This window comes from Varroa destructor, unplaced genomic scaffold (genome assembly GCF_002443255.2).
Source record: "Varroa destructor unplaced genomic scaffold, Vdes_3.0 BEIS01000003.1, whole genome shotgun sequence".
Classification (NCBI taxonomy): Eukaryota; Metazoa; Arthropoda; class Arachnida; order Mesostigmata; family Varroidae; genus Varroa; species Varroa destructor.
In genome coordinates, this window is record NW_019211456.1 from 9,783,152 (window position 1) to 9,802,065 (window position 18,914).

The window sequence follows — 18,914 nt, forward strand, 5'->3', positions numbered from 1 at the left end:
AGAACAACTTTTATGAGGCAAACCTAGAGATGAGTGATGTAGTCCAGATTGAAAAAAAAAGTCTCAAAATCTCACTAAAACGATTAAAAGAACCACCCCTGGGACGATTTATATAGAAATTAATCACACTTTTAAGAGCATGATATCACTTACCAGCTGGGTCGTGTAGATAGGTTGCAGCGCTATATTTTTTGGTGTAGCGTATTTGAGCAATACTTTAGCGAACTTACACATAATAATAATAATAATATCGTTTGACGTAAACCTGAAATTAATAAGTTATTTACATAATAAAGGAGGAATAGTTTGAGAATGATTATTGAGTGGCTAAGTCCTTAATTGAATGTATATTCGCGGCGGATTGTGCTTCTATTAAATAAATATGATCGTCAGAAATGGTGTTTCTAGAACAATCCTGTTAACGTAAGATAGAGGCTTGGAAGCAACTCGTAAGAAAAATGATGGAATTAAATGATCCACCCCGTACATAGACTGAAACCAATAGCGAGGTAAGCTGAAATTATAAAGAAAAAAAAATGCTCAGCGATGTCGTTGTCGTTGGTATGATCTCTTTCCCAGTAAATAGTCGTTCCTGCAGTTACAATACATTGAGCGCGTCGCCAGTTCCTACTCGTAGTACACTAGACGCTTACGCCTACCGTTTGGCCCCTGACGGTTCTAGTTAACGCTCTCCATTCGGTCTGCCAGTGTATCTTGTAACGCCACTTGTCGAGGGGAAAACCATAATTCCACTGATCAAACTGGCTTTCGCCTTGTTTGTTACTTGACAACGGCGCTGACTATCCGGTTAGCTGCACCTCAAATTCTCTACAAGGACTAAATGTGAGATCATGCTTATCAGAAGGATTGACGTTTATGTAGATAGATTTGAGCATTACAGATTATCTTTTTTTTTTTTGCTCTATTTCTTAGTGTCTTCGAATTGATAGCGGTTTAGCGTAGACGTAGAGAAAGAACCCATAATAACCTGCCACCAGTGTATTTTCCCAACTACCTTATTACAATATTTAGAATACCTAAGAATTTCGTTTTAAGGTCTTACAAGTCGATCGTATGTTATACAGTGATTATGAACAAGTAAGATAAATTAAATATCTAACAGCCTATTCGTTTTAGGAAAATCCTCTTAATACGGTTGTACAATATATTACTTCGCTGTATATGTGTTTCCATAAAGTCCGTGGTAATCTTTGTGTACGATTTCGCAAATGAAATGGGTGAGCAATGTATCTTTGTCTTAAACAGCATCTGTTCCGCTTCTGTCAAGAACAAGCAATACTTTTCCTTCCGATAGGAGCTATCCAAACGACGCCTTGATAAAAAAAAAACAACAACAATTAATGTATCTGTGTCCGTAGCTTTGACAAGAAAATAAATTTTACTTCCTTTGTAGAGAGCAAGCCCTGCATCTATTGTGCATCAGTTTTTGTATAAGGAGTCATCTTCTGTCGCCAAGCCAGCCTTCTTCGAAGCGCTTTGCATTCTAAAACGTTCGGCAAGCTCTTCAATTAAGGATTTAGAAAAGGTTTCTGTCCACCCTCGCTGGAAAACTAGCTAGTCCTTACTTTCATAAAGATGGTGTTGGCTAAAACCGAACATACGGTGACTCAACCCATGTCCAGAACGAAGACGAGTGCCTTGCTAAATGTCAGATCTATTTTAAGTCTCTACGAAGGCAGAAAGCTTTCAACTTCGAAATAAGCCTCTTTCGAAATTAGCTCCCGCAATCCTTCTTCGAATCTCTTACTTAGATTTTGCCATGTAGGCAATTGCAAGAACTATGGTGTACGCAAAGGTATAACGTCGGAGATACAATAATAGACTCGAGATACAAATGCGCGCCATTAAATATAACTGAAAAACTATTAATATGCTAATGATGATAAACGCAAATCTAACAATCAGCCAAACATCATGTCAAAGTTAACGAGACAATGTAAAAATGTATAAGCGACAATTTTGGAAGAAACTAAGGCTAAAAATGGAAGACAAATACTTATACACTTTGTTTACGTTAGGCTCCTTTAAAAACCAGTTCTTACTAATTATTTTTCCTTTTAACCTGAGCATAGCGTCTATCTGTATATTTTCACTATGAGCTCATTTATGAATCGCTACGTTATTGGAGCCTGAAATACTTTAGAATAGGATATGGCCTGACCCTTGGGCCTAACTCATACGAAACTGCCTAACTCTGATAGTGGGAGCTTCAAGTCAGTAAAGTCTGCTTAATCAAATGAACGACTTTGCACTGTTGTAGATAAATCTTCAAAACCATGTCTTTCCAAGATGCTGTTGGCTCATTAGTAACACATATGCTACTATACACTGATATGTGGACAATTGACCTTAAGATCAAGTCGATTTCCAATTGCGTTCTCGTAATGGGACGTTTCTTCAATTTTTTTAAACAAGTTACATAATCTACTCGTTGTAGCAAAGAGAGCACTCAAAGAAAAAGTGCGTCAATCAGTGCAGTAGCTATATTAGAAAACGAAGTTTTTTTTAATTTTAATTTTTTAAATTTTTTAATATAGTCGTCAAATTTTCAAGCATACGACCTCGTAGTGTCTATTCTAAACAGAAAATCCAATGCACTCATCCAGTGTTGCATGAAATTTAGCAATATGTATAAAGCACATTCTTCATTAACTTAGCCAATACCAATGAAATATGTGAGAGAAAAATCGAACACGTGTCTGCGTCGTTCGGACGCTCCGATTTTCTTCATTCAATGTTCGGAGAATATGCCTTTCATTTGGTTGACTTTCTTTGGAGGTTGTTTCTAAAAAAGCAGTACCCTATTTGTACCGTATGACTTATATGCTAATCGAAGTGAACCGATATGATGCTAACGATAGATATATGACCTTTTACTACTTTAGCTGTCTTCTCCTTGTGTACAACTCAATCGACCTCAGTGCTCATTCCCGTTCTTGCCTGGCTAAGTCTATGCACGCTTTACCAAACGTACATTAAGTGGATGGCTCCATCATGTCCCAAAAGGGTAGCTTTCGGCAGTGGGACGGTCTATTGATGGTATAAAGGAAACGAGCTTCTGCTCTTCTCTGCCCTAGAAAAAGGAGAAGGAGGAGGACGCAAAGGCGGGGGAATTGGAACGGAAGGACGGACGTCAGTCGCCAGCTGGGCGCTAGCTTGGGACGTTGTCACGTCATGGCTCGTCCATCTATAGCTGAAATACTCATATCGAACGGTACAGTAAGCAAGCTACCACACCAGGAAATAAGCAAACCGAACGTAAGTTCTCCTTAGATCGTAACGCTGATATATATACTAGCATCATATGGGGCGTATCGTCGATATTGCTTAGCATTGAGTTTCTGAACGGGTTTAAGCTGCTGAATGGCAGTGTCGCATTTGCGTAAACATTGGAAATAAAGCTGGATATAAATAAAAAGAGGCATAAGCTCATCCAATTTAAGGAACTACTACAAAACAGAAACCTTAAAAGACAAAGATAGCATCTTTATCATATTTCCATTGCGTATCGTTAACGGCTGAAGGCAGTAGCAATGGAAGTCGTTTATGTCTGTTAGCGAGTAGGACGTATTAAACTAAGAACCGTTCAAGGCCATGAGCTTCAAAAATTTTAGGAATGAAAAGGTTTGCGAATCCAAAAAAATACAGGCCAATGCAGCCACCGTCTTCGTAAGACCCTGCTTCCGTCAGTTCTTGCCATAATCAAGTCAGTGGTAAATTCTGACTAAGACAAAAAGATTTGAGAAAGTGTACAAAGTCCTACGGCAAAACGTTGTTCTAAAAAAGGCATGGGACGAAAAATTACCACCAAGGGACATGCCCAGAACGGCTATGCGGACCTAGTAGTATAACGCAGACGCTCGTCGAGAGAAAGGCAGGTAGAGGGAGTATGTATAAAAGGAATGGTATAATATAATACTTACGCAATATACATATACAACAGAGGGCATCGAAATTAAGGGAAACGATTGTTATTACTACACTATACGGATGTAGTAAAGGGCGGAGTCAGCCTTAAATAGGTAATTTCACGTTGAATGCACTGTAAAAGCGAGGTGAGTGACATGTCCTCCGCTCTAAATTACAGCAGGTGCGGATTGGGTCGTCTATTAGTTTGATACGGGTTTCATAAGGTCGACGTATAAATAAGCCACGTGGTCCGGTCATTATGTCTATAACATTCCTTTTAAAACTTAACGGTCGCTTTTAAAAGGGCTCTGGTCGTAAAGTAGCCTTAGCGCCTTCTCTGTTTTCCATCTAATATTAAATGTTCACTACGGATAGCCTATTCGATAATAAAACAGCTAGGAGTTTGTTTTTCAAGATAACCTATTTCTAATCGTAACCATTAGTTAATACGAAGTTAGATTTTCTATTAGAGCCGCGATAGTACGGACGATGTGTTGCATCTTGTAAATAATTCCATTTATCAATCGCCAGTTCTATGTGAAAGGGATCGGCGAACATAAGGTAAGGCAAAATTTCTTTGTTTGATGTTCGTAAATGTTTGTGAAACTAGGCACTCTGTAAGAAACACCAGAATCAAATCCTGTTATCGTGATTCAGAGTTGTGTTGAGCCGCCCGGTCGTATGGTTTTTATACTCTTGTCTTCTTGGAGCAAAAAGCTTAACGTTTTTGTTTTTTTTCTTAGCGGTTAGGATATTTCGGGTCCTTATTAGTTCCATGACACCTAAAGACATTCTGAAAATGCTTCATTCTAATTGGCTTCAAAGAAATAGTTCTTTTCATCATCGGATTGTAAATGGCGAATGGTAAAATCCAGAACACGATCCTGTGGCTTATCAACAGTTCCTCATTTCTGAACATAGAATTGGCTAGGTGCTTCTACATGCTTCCTTTTAATTCCCTATGAACCATTTCGAATTTTTTTAATTCAATTATATATATTCAATAGCGACTTGTAGGAGTAGGTTCCTGCAGCCTAGATAATATGGAACTGACCACTGTCTGCTGGAGCACCCGACACACAAATTTTTTGTTTGATCCCTATATGGCTAAATCCACCTTCGGCAAAGGCTTTGGTATCCACAGCGAATTTCACCAACCCAAAATTATAGGCCAATCTTACTGCAGGTTACATCGTGTCGTTAAATTTTCAATGCTGGTCTGACTTTTACTCAAAACTCCGCTGAGAATGCAGACATGTACGGAGAGGCAAACTGGAAGAAAAAGAGTCAACCTAACGAACGTACAAGTGAAAATGGTGAGGGCAAAATTTGACAAATGCTTTCAAAATAGGTAATATACAACCTCCAATTCCAAATTGTTGCCAAAGAGTTTCGCCCATGGTGGGCTTTCTTACGCTAAACAAATTTAGATGAATTCACACAGTGGGCTTGTTATTGCTTCAGAGGGGCATTGGCTCACTATTATCCATATCTAGCAATTAGCCATTGACAACCTGCGGGAATTTCCTCTAATTGTCATATGTGAACGTAATTATCATTAGAGCCAAGGCCAAAACGTTGTGAGGGCATAGGATTTAATAACAAGCCTAATACGCCTCCCAGACTACATGCTGATTACTCTTATTATGCTGGTGATGAGTGATACGGTAGCTAACAAAAGGTGGGGTACCATGGTCCGGGTTGCTAGAGCGCATTTTCTAAAGTACGTCCTTATAATAATCATGAATTTCACCTACCTATCGCTGGTCGAAATTTATGCGTCACCATTATGCGTCATCAGACGCGTTACCTAGACATCATGCCGTAGACCTTCTGATGGAAGCAGGTTTAATGCTATGTTCGGTCAAAACTGTTAAAGAAAAATCGAACAGAAATTTGTCTACATCATATACGAAGTGTATACGAAGTAATTAAATGGTAAGTTAGTACCCATCTACGACAATGACGTCAATGATTGTTCTCCTGATACAATCATGCCTCCCTGTTCCATGGAGAATAAAAACGTCTCATGGAGTTGTTTAAACGAGAGAATTAGCTCATCATCAAGCAGAGTGAAGATTTTTTTTCTATAGAAGTGATTACATTTCTAACACTTTAGATAATGCACAAGATTGGACTACATTGCATAACCGAGACTCTGTCGCCTCCATTTATTGGGCAATCAGAGAATCATAATTAAAGTATACCAGTTCAGATTCAAATCGGTAACTTGACAGATGCTCTAAAAAACATTTAGTAACTTTAGAAAACCAAGGTAGAGTTTTAATAGCCATCTCAAATAAGGTTGCTTGCTCAATAAAGAAATGAAAAGAAAGATGCAGAAAGCTCATTCGCTACTAAACGCCAAATCCCTGAAATTGGAGGGTCGGAAAATTTTTTAATGTGTGACGTTTCTTCGAGCGACACAATAGTGGGTCATTTAGCTAATTTTATAAGAAAATAACTGTAAACTTTTGCTAAAGAAAGGGATACAAGAAAGTATTCCTAATAACACCAGTGACAAAAACGATAAGGGAAAGAAAGTGGTAGACCTAAAATTGCCGCGTTATTTTTGGAAATAGTTTTCTTCAAAAAATATTGCATAACAGGCTCACTCGATTTGGTTACATCGATTTTTGATCGATACTGACGCGTGGAATATTTGATATTTACGCATACTGAGAGTTCATATCAATGATCCATCTTACATAAGAATATTTAATGAGTTTGAATAGGTCGTACTCGTCCTATACCTCAACGCGTTTGTTCCTAGAACCCAGTCAATACCTTCATGTAGCCTGTTCTTAATTTATCCAATATACACAGACACACCCGCATGGCTGTGATACGATAGAATGCTTCGTAGGCATATGTATACACTGACATGCTCGAAGGATATACAATTGCTAGGTTCCTGCTTCAATTAAATAATTTTTGTCGTGTGGTTGCAATATGACGCACGCTCACGTAGAAAACGGAAACCAAACGTATCTATCGGTGATCTGGTGAGTTCTTGTCGGCTAAAAACGTGACACTCCGCCTTCGGTCTTTGATTCGTATATGGCGGCGTCTTCAGCAGTTGGGATAGCTTTTGCTGCAGCTGTAGTCGAACCATTCAGCCGTCGCGTGGCGCGCAACGCCCGTCTACTAGCTCCACCCGTTATACGAAGCAAACAAGAATCTTTGAGCATCAAAAACTTGGATCTGATCTAATTAGATAGTAATAATAATTAGATAGAGGATGAAAGAAAACGAACGATTAGGTAATTATTTCAATACGAGTTGAATAGATATAAAATCGCATTTAGATATAAATTGTGTGAAACTAAAATTACACATTCGCAAATGTGGCACCGTAGCATATTTTCCACGTCCTGACCCTTATTTACCAATAAAAAAAGCCTATATTTAGTTTATATCCGGAGAGATAAACAACAACTGTCCAATTTTGCTATTTGCTATACGTCCTGAAAGAGGCCTCTCCCAAGGCATATGTTAATAAACGTGTTGAGCTACGTAAGAAAATATGAAAGCGTTTATAACCTGGCCTATCACTCCCGTCTGACATAGACACCGTCGCTACTGTCCTGAAGTGAAGAACATACACAGAACGATCTAATCACGTCGGTAAATATACATCCTACAGACAGTGATAAACTTGGAGGATTGAGAGAGCTTTGGGTCCGATAAATCAATCCTGACTATAACATTAACGTCGGACCAATTTTTGCTAATCCTGAGAGGGTTGTCGTCAAGCATTTATTTTAGTTGCGCCACTTCTAACTAATTCATAAGTATTTAAAGTGTAAAGGACAAATTCCTGCCCTATACTACCCTAACAAAAAACATACATAATGCATAGCCTACGAAGCTAGCTTGCCAGTTCCACAGGCTCCAACTAACACTAGTATTTTTTTGATGTTTCTATGGAAAGTCTTCATCACAAGTATACAAGCTTGCCGCTTTGTGCCTCACGTATTTTTCGTCCATATTCGCGTCAATTTCATGATGCTGTTTGCAGTAACACGTGTTCAAGGGACTGAGAAGTGATGACCAACAAACAAGTGAGCATTTTCGATATCTGCGGAACTGGAGCCTTTTGCTTCAAATCAATCTATTTGGTATAGCTCTGCAATTCGTCTGCTTTAGACTGGAAAGGTAAGCTTTCGAAGCTTCTACAAGGAGCCAAAATTAAATTCGACTTTTTTTTTTTTTATCTAAAGATGGAACGTAACGCCAATACCTCTTACTCGACAAAAAGGAAACAGGATGGCTGAATGGTCCGAGACAGCTATAGCAAACTAACTCAGGTCTCTCACATGAATTGAAATGAACAGGTCTATTTCTAATCGATTAGATAAGAATAGATTTTCGCCAGCATATCAAACCTATTCTACCAAGGATTCGTGCGATTGGCACACGATGGAATCGTAAGCTCTTAAGCTGGTCAAAAGGTTATGCCTGTCCTTCACCTTTTAGTAAAGGCAGCGCTTATTACTATTACTATAAATTGTGGTAATACATCGGTGTGTAGTGTAGAGAAAATAAGCGATGCAGAGAGCCCACTAGAGCTTTGCAGGGAATTTGTAACATTCGTGTATGACCTGGTATGGTTATGGGGAAAAATTACTAGGCTTTGTCGGTTTGACTTTTCTACTTGTTACCTTAGTTCACTTGATGTAATTGGGCCATACGTAGATCTTTAGTTGACCGACCTGTTTTCTTCAGAACTTGCCTACAAACAAGACCGTTCTGGTCCTGCCAAACGCGACCCATGCGTTTTTCTTCGGATAAACTTTTAGCTCTGAACTTCGGCGTATCTCTCGGAGCAACCCATTAATTTATCTATATTCGTTTTATTAAGCAATATTCTTCTTTCAACTTCTATTAATTCTACTTTGCCAAATTTCTCAGAAATCCTAAATACGGACTTTATCAACAGCAGGCTATAAACGGCCTTAGCTTCCATCGTTCGACGTAGGAGTTCATCCGCTCCACCCCGAATTGCTACTAATTAGTCGTGCAGGCTGGTTGGGCGACGTGACACGCGCGACCGCTTTATTAGGCTAGGGTTGCATCAGCGACGACGTTTGTGTAGCCTTTAACCAGCGACTTCTTCAACTCGTTTTGCTAAGTTGCTACGTCCTGATAGATCTTAATTGGAAAAAATATATATTGGTTTTGGATAACACGAATATAAACTAAACACACTTGCTATGGATAAAATAGGTCCGTAGCCGGAGCATTAGTAGTAACAGATCCTAGTCCATTGTAACTTTTAAAGCACCTATGAGGGAAGACCGTAAGAAACCGCTAAGGGCTTCTTTCTGCAAGGGTCAATATCTCATGTCATTCGCCTAGGTCCACCGCAATGCAGAATATTAATTTCCTAGTGTATCTTTCTTAAGCACTGGCCGTGTACAAATAAACTAAACCCATTTATTCACCTGCGTATGTTTCGCTTGTTTACTGCGTTTCCTTGCTTGTAAGACGCTGCTAATAATGCCAATGATAGCGCAAGTCTTCTATTGTAGTCAATGTTAGCTGTAAAATGGTCACGCTTGATCATAACGTGTGTTTCAATATCGATGTATCTCATTGAGTAAAAATTGGTCTGCTCCCTGGTGTTCACGGCAACATCTCCACTGAGTGCTTCCAATCGTTTTCAAAGTCCTGGTATATATTCGCAGGGTCGTGCTAGATATCCAGTAGCGTCAGAAAACGACGCCGAGCATAAGGAAAGCCGTCCTCGAATAAAGTCAGTCACTAATAGCAGGGCATTGTGGACAAAACAGAAGCAGGTCTCACAATCGATCTACGTCTTCATCTAAAAAAGCACCTCGACGAACCCGAGCTCTCCTTCGGGAGGGCGTACGGTAGCGTACGCAATTGGGTCTTCCATTCTAATTCATCTACTGATCATCCTTGGGTACTATGGCTAAAAGATCTATCATGGGAGCACGGTTGAGTTACGATTGAGTCACCCGACATGAAATCCAAAACAAAGTTCATCACACCAAAGGTATTCGTAGGTACCTTTTCGTAGAAAATGGAGATGAAGTACGTGCGAAAGATGCTGCTTATTTTTGAAATCCCGACGCATCCATCTTTGAAATCTAGACTCTGCGCAGAGCAGTTTTAGCCTTTCATAGCTAAGTTTTTCTAATGACAGACCAGATTCTATCATCAGCAAAGGAAAACACTAAAAAAAGGGTAGCGATAGGAAAAAAATAATTACGGGCTAACTTGATACAGTTATTGATCTCAACAATTTGAACTGACAAGGCCTAGTCACACCCATAGCGTACAACTTATTCTGGGCATTGGATTAGTTTCATTGAATAAATCAGCCGTTACGATCTCACAAGGTAATTTTTAAATACGATAACAAAGCATGAAGCGACATCATTCTTCGTGGCGTCTACTAAAAACTTACTGAAAAATTACTCGAAGCAACCTACCTAGCAGATCTGTGAGCTAAAGATAGGCTATCGCCGCGCAACACCGAATCTTGAATGCTTGGCTAGCTCTCTTACAATCGATGTCATAGATCTGCAATGTTATTTACGCCGACAGTCATTATGCCGTCCAGTGACCAACATCATAATCATTTAAAAAGTCACGCTTCGAATGATTCTCCGAAACAATTGGGTCTTTTGTTTTGCTGATATTTTCTTCTCGATAGGGTTGGAGACTCGTCCATAGCTCGACGATCCTGCGTTTCTGGCTAAAAAATTCGGACCGTGACCTAGAGCCTTCCTCCTATCAGACTCAACAACCGAGCACATCTTCGTCAAGTCGAAAACGGACATCATACAATTTTTCAATTTAGACATATCATTTTGGTACAGACCTATTATAATCGTTGCAAGTTCGTTGCAACAAAACTAGATTACTGCCCAAGCGCAGTGCTTCACGAATTTTCACCGTGTAATTTCTATTGTCTATTGCCGCATTATTGTTTGTCATAACACTATTTCATAAAAACAAAAAAAAAAACTAACAAAGATTAAGCCCTGAACTAATGGTGTTGATACACTTATGTATATGGTATGATCGTTCGTTTTGTTAACAGTGAGTGAATTTATGTAATAGTAAGTTTTATATAGGTTTTATATAGGTTTCTATAGAATAATTTTTAACCTTAGACAGTTCTCTCGCCACTGACTGCATTGTCTGTGTCTTTTTTTACACTTCCCCCGACTAATAATAATAATAACAGAGTGTATCAAAAAGCTCACAATAATTGATTTCGGTGTATACTTTTTTTTAGTTTAATTGTCTTTTTTTTGACCTTGAAAATCCTAGCGTAGAATGCGGTATCCTTCGAGCCAGGTACCCTCGAATTCTCGCCTTTCAATTGTGCTAAAGAGTTGATACAATTTGAGAAATTTACGTATAGTAATTGTTGAAGATGAAAGATAAATATAAGCAAGATAAGCAAGACCTTGTGATTCAGTACAGGTGGCATATTACCATTAAACTTAGAGACACTTAAGTTTAGAAGCGTGCCTGGACACAAAATGCTTTTAGTTATGGTTGTAGCGAACCTTCTAAAGCGGTAGGACACTCTATACATACATACATGCATACGTATGTAAATATATATATATATATATATATATTAATACGTTAACTAAATCCTTTTCAGACAAAGCCAACAACAGAGAACTCCAAACAAGCTGTATGTGACGACAATTAGATTATAGGAAGTCAGACAGATTATCCTCTGAATACTAGCGGTAAGCAGCCATAGCAGAAAATCTCCAGAGAGGCGATGTCCAGTTTGTACCGCCAGTTGTTCGATAGCCGTGACTGTAAAGCTTTTTGATCACGTACATAGACAACAGCCAGCGGCCAAACTGCTTCCGTAGGATTCTATCCTACACGACAACGTAGGAAGAAGTTCAGACTGATGCGATTATCAGAAAAGGATCAGATACGTTCTTAACTTAACAATGCACTGTTTACCTACTATCATCGAAAGAAGAGAAACCACCACCCGTAGGATAATTCGAAAGGCCCTCATGTATATACTGCGTATCATAAAAGTTAGACGTTTCTCTGACGATGCTAAAACAAGAATACTTGTGCGCGACTCAGTCCCGCTAAGGACAAAGCAGCCAACCATTTATGATCCAATAGGAAAATGTTCACCTTTGACGCAAAAGTCAATGCGGTTGATGCTGGTAATATATCTGTCGCGGCAAGAGCGAACCGTCCTATTGGTCCTAACACTTCGAAAACGACGTTCGTTTACTGTGTTATGTAGCGATAACTGTGCGCCTAAAGAGTTCTTGTTGTTTTTATTCTAATAAAAAGTGTGTTACACTAACCAGGTCTGCAATTCCATTTCGCAGGCAAACGCATGCTGTAGGGAATCTGTCCAGGAACGAGTAAACGTAAACCAATACGGTCCAAACTAGGCGTTTTGTTGCTTCATTGTATCTAAGGAAATTGCTAGACTCCGTCCTGTTGTACGAAAGTTAACCTTCCACAATGCACAAGGGAGAGACTTATAGAGTGGTGAAGTAGTTCTGGCTGGAAATAGGCTCCATCAGGTTAGTTAAAGCATACTAACGTCGGTTAGTGAAATAAGATATGCCCCGGCGAGCGCGAACTGTGCTGGTGTTGCACACGGTTCGCGTTGTTTGCTTCCTGTTCGCCGCTATCGGTTAACTCACAACATGTATGGCCTGGCGTCGTTGACCGTTAGGTCACTGCTCAGCCGCTGCTGACGGAGTGAGTACTATTAGTGGCCGTCGAAGCCCATGGGAATGGTTCGTTTAGAGACTCTCTCGCCTCTTCTTTACGCTTATCACGTCTTAATTATACGAATGGGACTATTATCTAGGTCTGCCTAGTTTCTGCTGCTGAGCTGTCTTCCTGTATTCACTTACTCATTTGTTTTTCCACTACTAACACCCTCCAGTTGCGTCACAGCTGCATCTTCTACAGTTGGAACTACTAGGCCTGCTGCTCAAGGAGGGCAGAGGAGCTGCGGTCACACGGGGGCGCTTCCGATGTGCTGTCTTCTTCTTGGACATGAGCATCTGTTCATTGAGACGTAATTCTTCGCTGCTGGCGTGGGGTCAGTCAGATTTTACGCTCAAGACTGCCATGTGGATAGAGGCCGCTAACAGCTGCTACTGCTGCCGTCAGCAGGAGGAGTTAGTAAAAACGACCACATATGTTAAAGGTCCCTGCGGCACAAAGGCAGCTCTGTTCTTTTTGAATAAACGCGCTCGACTTCTTTCTTCTTGTGTTCGTTCTCAGGGTTCGCACGTCAAAGCACCTCTGGATCTACACAAACCGTGCGTCTTCGGCGACCCTCAGCGTACTGAGAAAACTTGGGCCGGCTAAAATGTGCAAAGCGGGTACAAGTGGGATAACCTGGAGGCATAAATTTTCTCGCACTTTAATGTTTTTATCGCACGCTTATGCGCCACACACTCGAGCATTCGTTATTCCTGGAATGCCCGTATTCACACCTATACCCGCACACCCCCTATGTCCTTCTCTAGGCGGATTCATAACCCCCGCCATTTTTGCTCAGCATCGCTTGTTCATCCACCGGCCTTGTTCATACCGTGCTGCTTCTTGAAACGCTATTTCAATATTTATATGCAGGCAGAAGTAAGCTAAAAAACAAACAACGAGGAGATCGACAGGCTGAATGCGAGCAACGAAGAATTCGAAAGATTCGCTAACCTAATGTGACCTTAAATAATCTTCGTGTTTTTTTTTGGCAGAGTGCTCAAAAGAAATGTGACCTGTATACTTACATGCCTCGATAGCTAACGATATTTAACGATAGGACAAACGGAGCAAGAATATAAGGGGCAGAACAGGTGGCAGCACTGGGTAGCTTACAGGGTTTAGAAGAAGTAGGTTTGCTGTTGGCGGAAATATGTAAACTAACAATTCAGGAAAGTGGGCTTATAGTCACGATCGGCATAAGGAACAGTAAACTTGCAGTCAACCGTACGCTTTACAATAGTTATTTTATTAATCAATGTACCGTTGCAGAATAACACGCACATCGTAATAATTTTTATCTGAATGCACCTTTTTTTTAATACGAATAACTGTTATTTTGCCTACTTTTCAGCCTTACTTTAACTGTAGCCCTACTTGGAATCGATGTTGGCTACCAACTGCTCCGCTCATCAAAATCTCCTTGATTCGTACTAACTTAAGTATAACACTTAACTAGATGAGATTTACGTTAATGTTCTATAATTCAAAGAGATCGTCATTTCATTACCCTATGAAACTAGAAACATATAATTTGTAATTTCTTTTGATTCTTTTCTGAACAAAATGATTATAGAGAAAAAAAAAAAACAAGGAAATTATTATAGCAAAAAATAGATGTGAATCATTGTATAAGATGATTCACGTACACTTGTCAGGCCTTATAGTCTGTAGGCACTTGTGTGCTATAATTTAACAAAGTGTTCGTTTTTCCGATCAGTTAAGTTCCCTCTAGCCGATGCACTTGCGCTCACGTATAGGTAGACCTGCCTAGGCTTAACCTGACCACTGACGTGCTCTCCCGTGGTCACGCAGTGTTAAGCAAAAGGTGCGCGTGTGTGCATAAGGTATGAGAACACGAAAGTGACATTCATAGCGCTTCGATGGCTTTCCGCCTACACCTCCAAGCATCGTGTTGACTAAATGGGATGTGGGTGTCGACACAGCCACAGTTACTAGTGATGGTACTAATGGGTGTTGTCGACCGAAACGAAGTCACGTCGAAGAGGCCGCTGATACGCCCGCCACTATTTTTTTTCTTGAGCAAAAGGCAGAAAATGAACGGTTGTCCAGCTGTGCTTACCGTTATGCTACGACCTCAGTTCTAGCGGAGTGCAATGTGTGCACTCGGCCTTAACGCGATAATCTGACCTGTGCCCACAAGCGTTGGTTTTTATCATGCTTTGAACTGCCCCCACAGTCGTACGAAGTAAGGAAGAGAACGTTCATATGGTTAGCGGATCTTTGTAAGCATGCGTACGCTCTGCCTAAACAAGCTGGCTAGCTCGAACGAAGTCGTCATGCGGCTACTTCGACTGCTGGGTATACGTACCTATAATAATAGCAAAGGAAGACGGTACCCTTACCCTGGCGGACTGAACAGAAATAGAGCATATAGTACGTGCCAAAATCAGAACCGGAATCACAAAACAACTATATAGAAACTCTCGAAGAAAAGCAGGATTTTTGAGCGATCCAGTTATCATTCCAGCAGGGGTTCGTCTCTTAAATCATTCGTCTCTAGAAGGTCATTATACTTTGCCATAGATCATCGAGCGTACTATGAGTTTTACCTGTGAGCAAAGCCTGAAACCATAATCCAGTCTTCATTGCAGTGCCACAGCCTCGCACATACTCGGTCAAAGGGAACAAATAGATTGGCTATGCGTCGTTTTGTTATTGGTTTGCCGGAACAAGTTACTGGTCAAAAAGTCGTTTTCATTATGATCGTTGTCACCAAACAGACTCGTTCTTCATTGAGATTACTAGTACGGGAAGCGGCATTCAATTAAGTCCATCATGAAAAAGCAACAGCAAGAGCAATCAGCTTTAGTTAGGATTACTCGAGACCCTGATAAACAGACTTACGTGAATATACGTGCGGGCGATAATAATGGAAGGCCAAACACGACGCAACGACTCGACACGCTGGACGCTGTTGAGTGCGGGAGCGCCAAGAGGCTTTCTGATAACGAACCGAACGCTTTTGGAAACGAAGCTTTGAGCTTCAATGTGGGAAAGAAGCTTTAATGTTGCAAATGTAAGTGGGCCCCCCACCTAAATTAGGGCAGAATCATTCCAAAACACTCTCCGCCCTTAAGGGTAGATCGCAAACGAGAATATCGTCCAGTCGTATCGTAATTTTATGTCAATCGCATCGCAACAGAGGCGCATAAGGAAAATCTGCGCAAATTTTTTGACAGAGTCATATATAGCTTGAAAATTAATTGTTTTTTCTATTCTTTTCGTGAATCAAGTGGCAAATTGTTTGGTTACCCGACTCGCGCGTTTTCTGTCGGAGAATGCTTATGTAATGTATCGCATTGTCGTATTTTCACTAGATCCTTCTTTCAAACTGGACACCATTGCAGTATTTCAGATCGCAAATATGGATTCGTCAGCTAGAAAACGCTAGCTTCAACATTTACTTCGGTGCATGGTGCTACGCATAGGGACATTAGGTGTAGCTATCAATATTTCGAGCAAAGTATGCCCTAGACTGCTTTTTAGACGACCGTCATCGTCGTTAGTGATCAAACGATATTCTCTATTCGCTTCAAAACACTGCGTCATCGTCAAAATAAAACACTCTAAGGATACCGCTCGCTGAACCATGTTACCTCGCGGCTCACGAGGAACCACCCGTCCATCGCTGGACACGATCGAGGCGACGAGAAATGCTTCAAGCGACACAAAGACATTTTAATGACGTCGTGCGATGGCCACGTTGCGCCTCTAATGGACAAAGTCGCCCTACGATGGGCGGGATACCGTTCGCGCAGCGGCTAATCGGACGTCATTCGGCTCCCGAAATGAACATGGGGCACGGAGAGCCTATTCAGCATGTGCTGTGAAAAAATACTGTTCGATGAAATTAGCTAAGCGCGGTATGCAGCAGAGATAGCTATCATCCGCTGTGACATCTAAGTTACTAGCAATAAATGAAAATTATACCTGTGGAAATAAGTGTAAGGCAAATTGTCATAATGACAATATGATTTCGTTGCAGGTCGAAGAAACATAGTAATTCAAATTGTCTTCTTGAGAACGTTGAATAGAAGGACCGATTCATTCAACTATAATTATACAAATCCGTTTCAGGATGGGAACGCAACACTGCAACAACGACAAAACCAGGTCACTCGCTACTGGCATAAACACGCTGCTTCCGCTCCTCATCAGGATACCCGAGCGTTCTTCACGTTGGCACCCCTTCCGTGAACGGAAAGCAACTAGTAGTATCCAATCTTTTCGCATGTGTATGGTAACGACGTACGATTTGCGGCACAGTTGTGCAAAACAAATATGTCTGAACAGAGGTCTGGCGCAATACTGAACGGTAGCGGCCGGCATCAAATCAGAAATACGTACCTGTAAATGAAGTCCAAAGAACGATGTCAGTTAACCCAACTGTTACCGCAAAACCACTGTGCTTCAAAATATGGTTGATAGTAATTTTGTTTCTTCCATTACATATGTCTAGTATTAACACTGTAGAAGAATTTAAATAAAGTGTGGATATTTTCAATCTGCTGCGGTGGAGGGCCCTTGTTCACAAAGTTCAATGAATATCTCACGCGCTATTGTTATTGAGTCTCTTAGACCATACAGTGTCGTCAGTTTTCTCACATCAAGGACTTCAAGGAATCGACGTAAGAACAAGTAGATTGGCTCCGGACTCATGGAATCGGTACGGCCGTTTGTGTGGCTTCTTTGTACGACTCATTTATTTGGATGATTTACATCAAGATGTCCCCTTAGATCACGATGACAGCGGGCAGGTGTTCCGTCCCGTTGAAAAAAAGCTGCCACCTCTAAGAACATTTATCCGAACGCGCATTAAAACAGAAATTGAAGTTTTTGTATTTAGTCAGTGCATTTTAAAAGAAGAACAGTCTCAACACTTCCTTTTCTGAAGTGCCGCATCACACTTCATCAATTCCGGGTAAACTTACATGGTGCCTCCACGTGCAATTGTCCAGTAGATGTAATCTTGTCAACTTATTGCGCCATTTAATTTAAATGTAACTACATCGTCCCAAGAAGCTTTTTTCTTTTTTAGAAAGAAGAAAATTCTTTTTGAAGAAAATTTAACTTAGATCATCTTCATTGGTAGCAGCTATAGGAGGTTTCCGCTTATGTTTGACGTGCTGATATGAAATTCATAAGTTAATTTCGGGAGGCATTGCTAGTACCTTCCAGTGTTTTTTGGCTAATAAATCTCATCGGTGTTCTCGATCTATAATATTGTGTATAAGCATTTTGAGCTATTCTATCCGTTTTAAACGTATGTTTCATCCGATTAATTGTAAATCGACCGGGTGGATCTGTTTAAGACTCCCTACAATTTTGTCTTGGTGCTTCTGCTATACACATCTCAACACGTCGATCTAACGGGTTTCGGAATTAATTTTTGGGCTTTTAAGGCCGATTACTGGCTGCCCCGTTTTAGTTACCGTTCGAATGGTTACCCAATAAAATTGGCTAAGCTATATACTTGCGTTTATATCGCAAACTAACGTACTCGAGATTATTCTACCAATCAAATTAGTCTTGCCTAGGCCAAGGCTCTAGCGATCTGCGTTCAAACCTTTATTGATCTTCAAGTCTGTTTGGGCTTTTAACATGAGTTAACCGCCCAACTACTGGTTTCACTGGTGCTAATATAAATGCACTACCTATCGGCAACATGTTCAATGCAAGTCCTTATCATAGCACGGGCAGCCATGCCCATCTAGACTGAAACGTGTCTATCTTAGCAGAAGTATAATCCTAATCTATCTAGATTAAAACACATAGCCTGGCCATAAAGCAAACGTTTAAATTCACAACTTCCACCCAAAAGGACTGCGGCCCACTTTGTTAGGGAAATTAGTTATCTAATATTCTAGATTCGACTAGCAGAAAAAGTCAAGTTATCTTGCCGTGAAATAACTGACTGTACATATGCTCTGTCCTTGATATATATATATATATAGAAAATTTCTGTTTCCTTCATTTACTAATATATCGTATGTATTGTACGATTCTTTTTTTGCCAATCTCAAAGGTCTCCCGTCATTTGTGAACTCGTGTTTGAGTTTGGTGAAGAAGCAAGCCTTTCCAAGAAACTTTCTATTTTGTTCAACAGTAACATTGCGACCTGATCGATCAGGTTGATCCTATTAAATATAGACGGATGTGTACGTGCGTAGGGAACGCAAGCTAAGACTTTTCGCCAAGCAGAA

At 40.4% G+C, this 18,914-nt stretch overlaps 1 long non-coding RNA gene across 11 annotated transcripts; it reads left to right on the forward strand.

Annotated features, from left to right (window-relative positions):
• The first annotated feature begins 686 nt into the window (after window positions 1-686).
• LOC147756499 (uncharacterized) lies at window positions 687-17,892 on the forward strand. 11 transcript variants are annotated; one of them, XR_015324296.1, is made up of 5 exons: window positions 687-843; window positions 2,907-3,279; window positions 7,952-8,088; window positions 8,845-16,574; window positions 16,789-17,892. It is a non-coding gene; the product is annotated as an uncharacterized LOC147756499 (long non-coding RNA). The 11 variants fall into 11 exon arrangements; XR_015324298.1 differs by having other exon boundaries at window positions 8,845-15,727; window positions 16,059-17,892; XR_015324300.1 differs by having other exon boundaries at window positions 14,042-14,117; window positions 16,789-17,878.
• Window positions 17,893-18,914: the final 1,022 nt, after the last annotated feature.